A 7,757-nucleotide genomic window follows, 5' to 3' on the forward strand; every position below is an offset into this window, starting at 1 on the left:
TGAGGGATTTCTGCTTTCCAGGGACCCTGTGTGACCCCGGGAAGCCTCCATCAATCAATCTTTCCATCTGTTCTTAGACTACTTCAAAGAGTCACTGAGCAGCTGGAAGAACATTTTCAGCTTTAAAGATAGCAGCAGGGAAAAGAGGCTGAAAGGGTAGCAGGAGGAGGGGAGGAAGGTCAGGTGGGGTAGCAAGGGGCCCCTCACATGAGAAATAGGGCAGTTGAAAAGCTGTGACTGAGCCTGGATCGACTTTCTCTTTTCTTGAATTACCTCACAAAGTATTGTCAGCTGAAGCCCACAGTAAATCCCACCCATTTGTTTGGGTTTTCATAAGTTACAAAGTTTTCAAAGTGATTACTTTAAAGAATCCTTACACACCAAGTGAGGTGAGCAAAGTGATGATTGGGACCCCGTGGAGCTGATGAGAAAACCGAGGCAGAGAAAAAGGAAGCTAGAAACGCGTATACAGATGCACCAAGATTCAAATGTTAAGTCCTTAGACTCAGAGCAGCTTCCTTTCCATTGTTTCTTCTTAGGCTCTACTCCTTGAAGTGTTTTTTCGAGGGCACACAGCAGTTTTCTCTTTTTTATTTGGAGACAATTTACTAAGGCCTGCTGCCTTAATAGTAAGAAGGTGGGTGGTAGTGGGAATGAGGTGAAGAATGGAGTTTAAAAGCACACTCTAGAATCAAATCGTCGGAGTTCAAATCCTGATTTATACCTCCTCGTGAGTAAAAAGGGAGCATAACAATACCTGGTCACAGCTCTGCTAAGATCACATTAGATCTACATGTCAAGCATTCGTACAGCATGAGCACATCTTAAAGTTCAATCCATGAGAATGAGGACACGCAAATAGTGACTCAAAGTGCACACATTTCTCCTACGTCCTATAGACTAGTTGAGGATTCCTTGCTGCTGCTGCTGCTGCTGCTGCTAAGTCGCTTCAGTCGTGTCCGACTCTGTGCGACTCCATTGACGGGCAGCCCACCAGGCTCCCCGGTCCCTGGGATTCTCCAGGCAAGAACAATGGAGTGGGTGGCCATTTCCTTCTCCAATGCATGAAAGTGAAAAGTGAAAGTGAAGTCGCTCAGTCGTGTCCGACTCTTAGCGGACATGGACTTCGTGCCCATGGACTGAAGCACGCCAGGCGGCACACGGCGATACTCTTGCCGAAAAACTGGTCCACGTGCTATGCCAAATGTTGACCCTCTACTTTCGGATTCTTGGTGACTGTGAGAGCGGCTGAGTGAACGCTAACACTCTATTGGCTGAGTATCGGCCATGAGCTACCCCATGGGAGTTAGCCAGCCTATGGGTGGGCCGTCCTGGAGTCAGGTGCTAGTTTCCATCCAATAAGAGAACACTAGCTCTAGAACCCGAGCCTTCAGTCTTGGCCTGAGCAGAGGCCTAGGTAGAAGAACGTAGGCTCCGAGGAACGAACTTGACGGGAACCTTATTTTATTGGACAACAGGAGAAACAGGTGGGAAAAGCATTTTTTTGTTTGTTCATTAGTATTTACTATTTCCTCTCTCATTCCTTAAAGGCTATATAGTCATATAACAGGAAAGGGAAAATTGGATAGCAGAAATCTAAGTAAAATTGCAGAGTTGAGGCAGGAGGAAAAGTCATTATTAATACATGGATTTGAGGGGCCAACAGTAGACCACCATTGAACTTCACAATTGGCATTGGGTTTTCTAAAAGCCAAGGTAAAAAGATACAGGATCATCTGCCTAATACTAATGATCAGAAATGAAGGGCACCTGTGTCTGTGTCTTGTAGACAGAGAATATCCTGCTATATCAGTAACAAGGGATATTGTGACCGTCTAGCCATCAACAATTGGCAGCTGCCTCCCCTAAGCTGCACCTTGATGGGATTCGGGGTGCAAAATCTACAATACTAGCGCCAAAAGTTATGGTGCGTTTTGAAGGAATGATTTCAATGAGTCCAGACGGCTTGCATCTTCCCATACATAAAAAAGTGCTAAATTCATTAACTTGAGATGTCGGCTTTTTTCTTAAATTAACAGTGATCTTACGATGTTCTCACTACCTGATTTTTGGTGTAAAAATTCCTATATATTCGGCTCCTCCCTTACCTCTTTAGAACAGTCCCTCAGAACTATCAGAGGTTGACTCTCGCGCTTAAGTCCTCCGTATGTTGGCCGAATGAAACATAATTCTCAGTTTTTAGGTTGTGAGAATTTTTTTCTTTTTTTAGCTGACGGAGTAAAGCAAAGCCTTTCCTAACTTTGAACTCTAATGTAATTTCTTACCTGGGATTTTATTTCAGGCAATGATGCCACAAAGTTGGCAGTACAGCTTGGTGGGGAGAGGAGTTTTTGTTATCAGTAGGATTGGGTTTGCTTCTTAAAAAAATTTTAGTGTATCTTATCCTAGACTGCAGTTTCTTCAGCTGTAAAATGGTGATAATAACAGTATCTACCCATTTAAGCTGTGAAGATTAAATTGGATGTGTTGTATTGAAATTAGCTATTCAAGAAAATTTCCCGCTATTTGTCATGAGCAGTTCTAGGTGCAGGGGATAAAGTAATGAACAAACCAAAGAAGACCTTTATCTTCAAATAGCTTTTACTTAAGAATGTGATAGAAAGACAACAAACATTTTAAAAAAAAAAGGATAAATAATTGCAGAGTGCTGTGGATAAAAACACTACAACAGATGCAAGGATAGATTTCATTTGACTGATTCAGCCATTTTCCAGAAAAGTCAAAGACAAAACGTTAAAATGCTAATCTTACAGGTGCATCTGTCAGGGCCTGAGGGAACTCGGTCCTGGTCTGAGATTTGTTCTGCAAGTCGGACAGGACTGAGCGACTGAACTGAACGCGTTACAAATTTTTTTTTTTTTTTTTTGCTTGTTTGAAAAGACTTCTTTTACCTGAGCTTTGGTGGAAGCAGTGTGAAATTGTATTCTGAGTAGAACCTTGAGCACGCTATATTTACTTGCATTATATTAAATTAGTTTTATTCTGAGCACAATTACAGGTGAAAGATACTACCACTGTTCGAGCATTGTCTTGCCCTTGGCCGTAGAGCTAGGAAAAGATGCCTCGCCCAAACGTTGATTTCCTCGCCCATTCGCAGACTCTTTTCCAGCTGGACCGGCCCAGCTAACCCCTCGCCCGCCGCCGGCGTTCGGCTGATGTGCAGCCCCGCCCACCACCGGGGCGTGTCTACCGCCCCAGACCACGCCCCTTGCCCCGACCGCCGGCAGAGGGCCGGAGCGTGCGCGCGCGTCCCCGCTCGCGGCCCGGCTCGGCGTCGGGAGCGCGCTCTGTGTGGCTGGTGCCGCCATGTTGTTGTGGTTGTGAGAAGGCGGTGGCGGAGGCGCAGCCGGTCGAGACGCTCCAGCGGCCCAGGCGCTGCCCCCCGCCAGCCCGGGCTGGGCGCCTCGAGGGGTGGCGGAGGCCGTGCCGAGACGGGCCTCGCCATGTTCTGCAGCCCGGTAAGGAAGCCCACCCCCACCCCCCCGCCCCGTCTACTCCGGGGGTGAGGAGGAGCTGGAGGAGGGGCCGTCCTCGGCCCCGGCGCCGCGGCTGTCACCCTCTGAGGAGGCGGCGACCCGCGGGGGGCTGGGGACGGCGTGCGTGGCCCGAGGAGGGTGGCCCGGACGGCGGCCACGGCCGCCAGAGGGAGGCACGGGGAGCGGGAGCGCCGCGGCGGGGCTCGGCCCGGACCCTCGGCGCGGGGAGGCGGGGTCCGGCCGGGGCGGCTTTTCCGGACCCGGTGGGGAAGGGCCCGCGGGGACGAGGGGTGTGAGGCGCTCCCCGGTAGCGTCCGGGGAGATGCCCGCGGACTTCCAGGAGGTGAGTGTGCGGCCCTCACCCCGACCGGCTCCGTGGGCGTCCTCTGTGGCGGGAGGCCGGAGGTCGGAGGTCGGGGCCGCGGAGCCCCCGGGGCGAGCGGAGCGGGCCCGGGACTTGTGGGAAGGAGGAGTGGCCGCCCGACTGTGGAGCTGGGCATCCTCCGGAGCTGGTAGTCCTGGCGTGGGAGGGATGGCTCGAAGGTGCCTGAGAAAACTCGGCACGGGTCAGACTGCCTCACGAAGGGTTAGAGTGAGTTCTCAGGTGAAAAATCCTGCCGCTTAGGACCCCTAGGACAGTATTGTTGGTTGTATTTTGGGCTGGAAAACTTGCCTCAAAATAGTAAGGGTAAATTTTATGGCCATTTTAATAAACTCCTCTGGGGTCTGATAACCTTACTTGTGAGTTTTGCACAGGAGCTACTATGGGGGGTAATGATATCCAGGTGTTTTCTCCAGACAGGCCTAAATTCTTACCTGTTTCAGTATCTTGACATACTTTGTTTTATGACAGTGTCTGCTTTTTTTTTTTTTTTCCGCACAGCGAGGGAAAAAAAAGTGGGCTTGCTCTTCCAGTTGAGCTTCACCTTCGTTTCTCACAGTGTGGGCGACGGTGCCATCAAGGCCTGCGTTGAATTATGCGGGATGATTTTTGTTTTTAGTATAAAATAGTTGGGATTTATAGGTGTAGAGGTGTTGGGGACCTCCCTCTTTCACATCCAAGGCTGTTCCAGTAGGGCAAGAGACAGGATGTATTTTTTTTTTGCTCAGAGACCAGGTGAGGGATGCCAGCGTGTGTTGGTGTCAAGCAGAGTCTTCCCTTCTAAGGCTTGTGACTTGGGTGGGAAGAAGAGCTTAGAGAATGACACTGTTTGGAGTAAACCCAGTACAGTTTCTGATATTTAACTAAATTTGGAGGGTTCTAGAATTGTAGATTGGCTCCTTATGAAGGCTTCTTTCAGCTCTAATTAACTCCCTTATTTTCAGGTGGCCCAGAGCTGTTCACGTGACCAGTATGCTTCTGCGGCCCCGCTTGTAGTTAGTTAATAGCAAGCCATAAGAACCCAAGTTTTCCCAGTTTGTAAACCAGGTTTTTTAGTTTGGTGGTTAACTAATTAAATACCAGTTGTCAGAAACAGTACGGACTGCCTGAAATGCTTATTTCAGGCCTCACGCGGGACCTGGTGAACTAAAATCTCTGAGCCTTACAAAGCTCCCTGAGTGATTCTGGTCAGCCAGGTTTGTGAATGTCTGCTTTAAGTCACCTCTGGTATTCCAAAGGATTCCAGTAATTACAACTCCTGAGAGTGTTTTTAACTGTTTATACAATTTGAGAGGTATGGAAAAGAGTGGAGCCTGAGCATCTCTTAAAATACAGTGGATTTATGTACGGGAAGCAGATCGATTGCCAAAAATTATTTGTGCACATCTTCAGGGACACGCTTCATAAAATTAGAGGTATATCCAGAGATATAATGAGCAATCCAGAGGACAGAAGCAGAGAGGGGGAGGCAGAAAGTCTGCTTGTGGGCCACAAAGAGCTCCACTGAAGCTGCTTTCCAACATCACTGTTGGGCCTAAACTGTCTGATTCGGGTTTCTAGTAAAGTGGGGGTAGGGCTGGTGAATTAGCAGGCATTTGAGACTAGGCTTGTGAACCAGGAAGGTTTACTGTGGATTGTGAAAAGTTCTTGAAATATGCCTAAGGCCAAGAGGAGTGGCAAAGTCAGTTCTAAAGTCTGAGGTAGTTCTGGTTAACACTTTCAGTTGGTAAAGTGGAGTGCTGAGTTACCAAAGGAAGTATTCATATTTCAGAGGGGGTGTGGTAAGGTTTGTTATAAGTTTGGAAGAGTTGGAAGAAAATGTTGTAGAGAGCAGTGAAGGAGTTTGATCAACATCCTGTTAAATCATAGTGTAGTACTGTTAGAGAAGCACACCCAGCTGTCCACTACCAGAGCCGGAGGCCTTGTATGTTTTGTTCTTTGGTATCTGGAGTAGTTAGCATAGTTCTCAGCATATATTATGCCCTCAGGTATTTGTTGAGTAAATGGATAGTATTGAGGTGGGAAAAAGAACAGTTTTGGTGGTTGATAACAGTGTTTGTTATTAAAAGCTATTTGATAATTTGCATTGAGTTAAAGAGTCAGATTTTTAGTCCTTGTGGTTTGCCTAAGAGATTCTGTTTTCTAAAGACTGTCATTGGACACTATCCTGTCTCTAGTTTTGGGGTCTTAAATCGGCCTTGGTTTTTTATTTTTTAGGTTGTGTTGTTAATTGACTGCTGCTGGGAATGTCACTTCTCTAGACCTCCATTTTTTTATCCGTAAAATTAAAAGGTTTGTAATTATTGACCTAAAGTAGTTTCTCCAGCCTGATTTTGCAAATCTTTATTAATTTGTAATTGTTATTTAGTATTAATCTCATATAGGTAGATGAACCTTCCGTTTTGGATTCTGCTTTTGACTTATGGATTATAGACATTGTCCAAAAGTGCTCTGGAAATTGCATGCATGTTGCAAGTGTTATGCAGAAACAACATGCTTATGCTGTTGTAATTCACTTAGTGTTGAAATCAAAACGGATTTCACATAGAGAACTTCATAATTGAGTGTGAAGCCACAAGATTAAGAATGATTTGGTGCAAGTTTGTGTAATTTCTGTGGTCAGTTGTTTCTTACAGACCACCCAATTCTGTAATTTTCTACACTGAATTTATATGTAGTTTTGTAATCGTGAAACTGAAAATATGAGATCAAATCCATACCCAATTGAACCAAGATTCCCAATTTTAGAAGCTACCAGAATTGCTAACATTGTTATTTTTCATTTTAATTTTGTGCTTTTATCTTCACTTTTGCATCTAGAACCTTAACGTAACTTTCAAGTTCGTATCAGACATTTAAAGTGAAAACTGCTGAAGCATGACAGTGGGTGACTAGTAAGTCCTGAGTTCAAGTCCGAGTTGCGCTCATCAGCTGTGTTGTTTCTGGCAAACCGCATAAGCCTTCTGAGCTTCAGGTCCCTCATTAGTAAAAGGAGGAAGAGCAACTTCTCTGTGTATTTCAGTGTGTCAGTGAGGATGAAATGGAATGGTGTATATGAAAAGTAGTCTAAAAAGGTCCGTGGGTGATGATGGAGCCCTGTTGTATTAGAATCCTGTTTCCCTGGAAGAGTTGACTTGTGGAGCAGTGGTAAATCTGGTGTCTGCTGTCAAGTGCCGACTTCAGTAATTTCACTGGGAAAGCCACAGAAAAGATTTCTGTTCTGTACTCTTGCTTGGAGAGACCTTTTAGCAGGCAGCACTTGCATCCAGTCTGCCAATAGGAATGGTCAGTGTTTCAAGAAACTTCAGAGGGATCTGAGATGTCTTAAATTTGTGCCAAGGTTTGCAGGCTACCCACTCCAGTATTCCTGGGCTTCCCTTGTGGCTCAGCTGGTAAAAAATCTGCCTGCAATGCGGGAGACCTGGGTTCGATCCCTGGGTTGGGAAGATCCCCTGAAGAAGGGAAAGGCTACCCACTCCAGTGGAGAATTCCATGGCCGGTATAGTCCATGGGGTCGAAAAGAGTCAGACATGACTGAGCGACTTTCACTTCACATCACTTGCCTTTAGAGTAGATTTGCTGGATTTCACCCATTTTTTTAATGTTGGAAAGTGATAGGGTCAGGGAGTTTGGCACATTCTGTGTAATGTTCTAGGGCTGTGTTTTCTAAATGGCAGGTGGCAACATAATGAAATCAATGTGGTAATTTCTAATAAAAGAATTAGCACATAGAAAATGGTAAAATTAATTACTGATTTGGGAAAATTTATTATACGTTACTTCTGTTACTATATGTGTACTGTTGCCACATAAAATGTAATTTTATAATTACAGGTCGGGGGGGGGGGGGGGGGGGGGGGGGGGGGGGGGGGGGGGGG

The 7,757-nt window shown here is 46.2% G+C and overlaps 1 protein-coding gene across 9 annotated transcripts in view; it reads left to right on the forward strand.

The window, feature by feature from the left end:
• Window positions 1-3,275: 3,275 nt before the first annotated feature.
• MTMR3 (myotubularin related protein 3) overlaps window positions 3,276-7,757 on the forward strand; it is a 126,597-nt gene continuing 122,115 nt past the window's right edge. For 5 of the 9 annotated variants that reach the window (XR_005722987.1, XM_040251025.1, XM_040251031.1 and 2 more), the window contains exon 1: window positions 3,276-3,479. The gene's annotated coding sequence lies outside the window, so the exon portion shown is untranslated. Of the gene's footprint in view, window positions 3,480-3,776; window positions 3,841-6,096; window positions 6,172-7,757 lie in introns of those variants that run through there. The other 4 variants (XM_040251026.1, XM_040251029.1, XM_040251028.1 and 1 more) reach the window with 4 other exon arrangements.

Source organism: Oryx dammah, unplaced genomic scaffold (assembly GCF_014754425.2).
Source record: "Oryx dammah isolate SB20612 unplaced genomic scaffold, SCBI_Odam_1.1 HiC_scaffold_12, whole genome shotgun sequence".
Classification (NCBI taxonomy): domain Eukaryota; kingdom Metazoa; phylum Chordata; class Mammalia; order Artiodactyla; family Bovidae; genus Oryx; species Oryx dammah.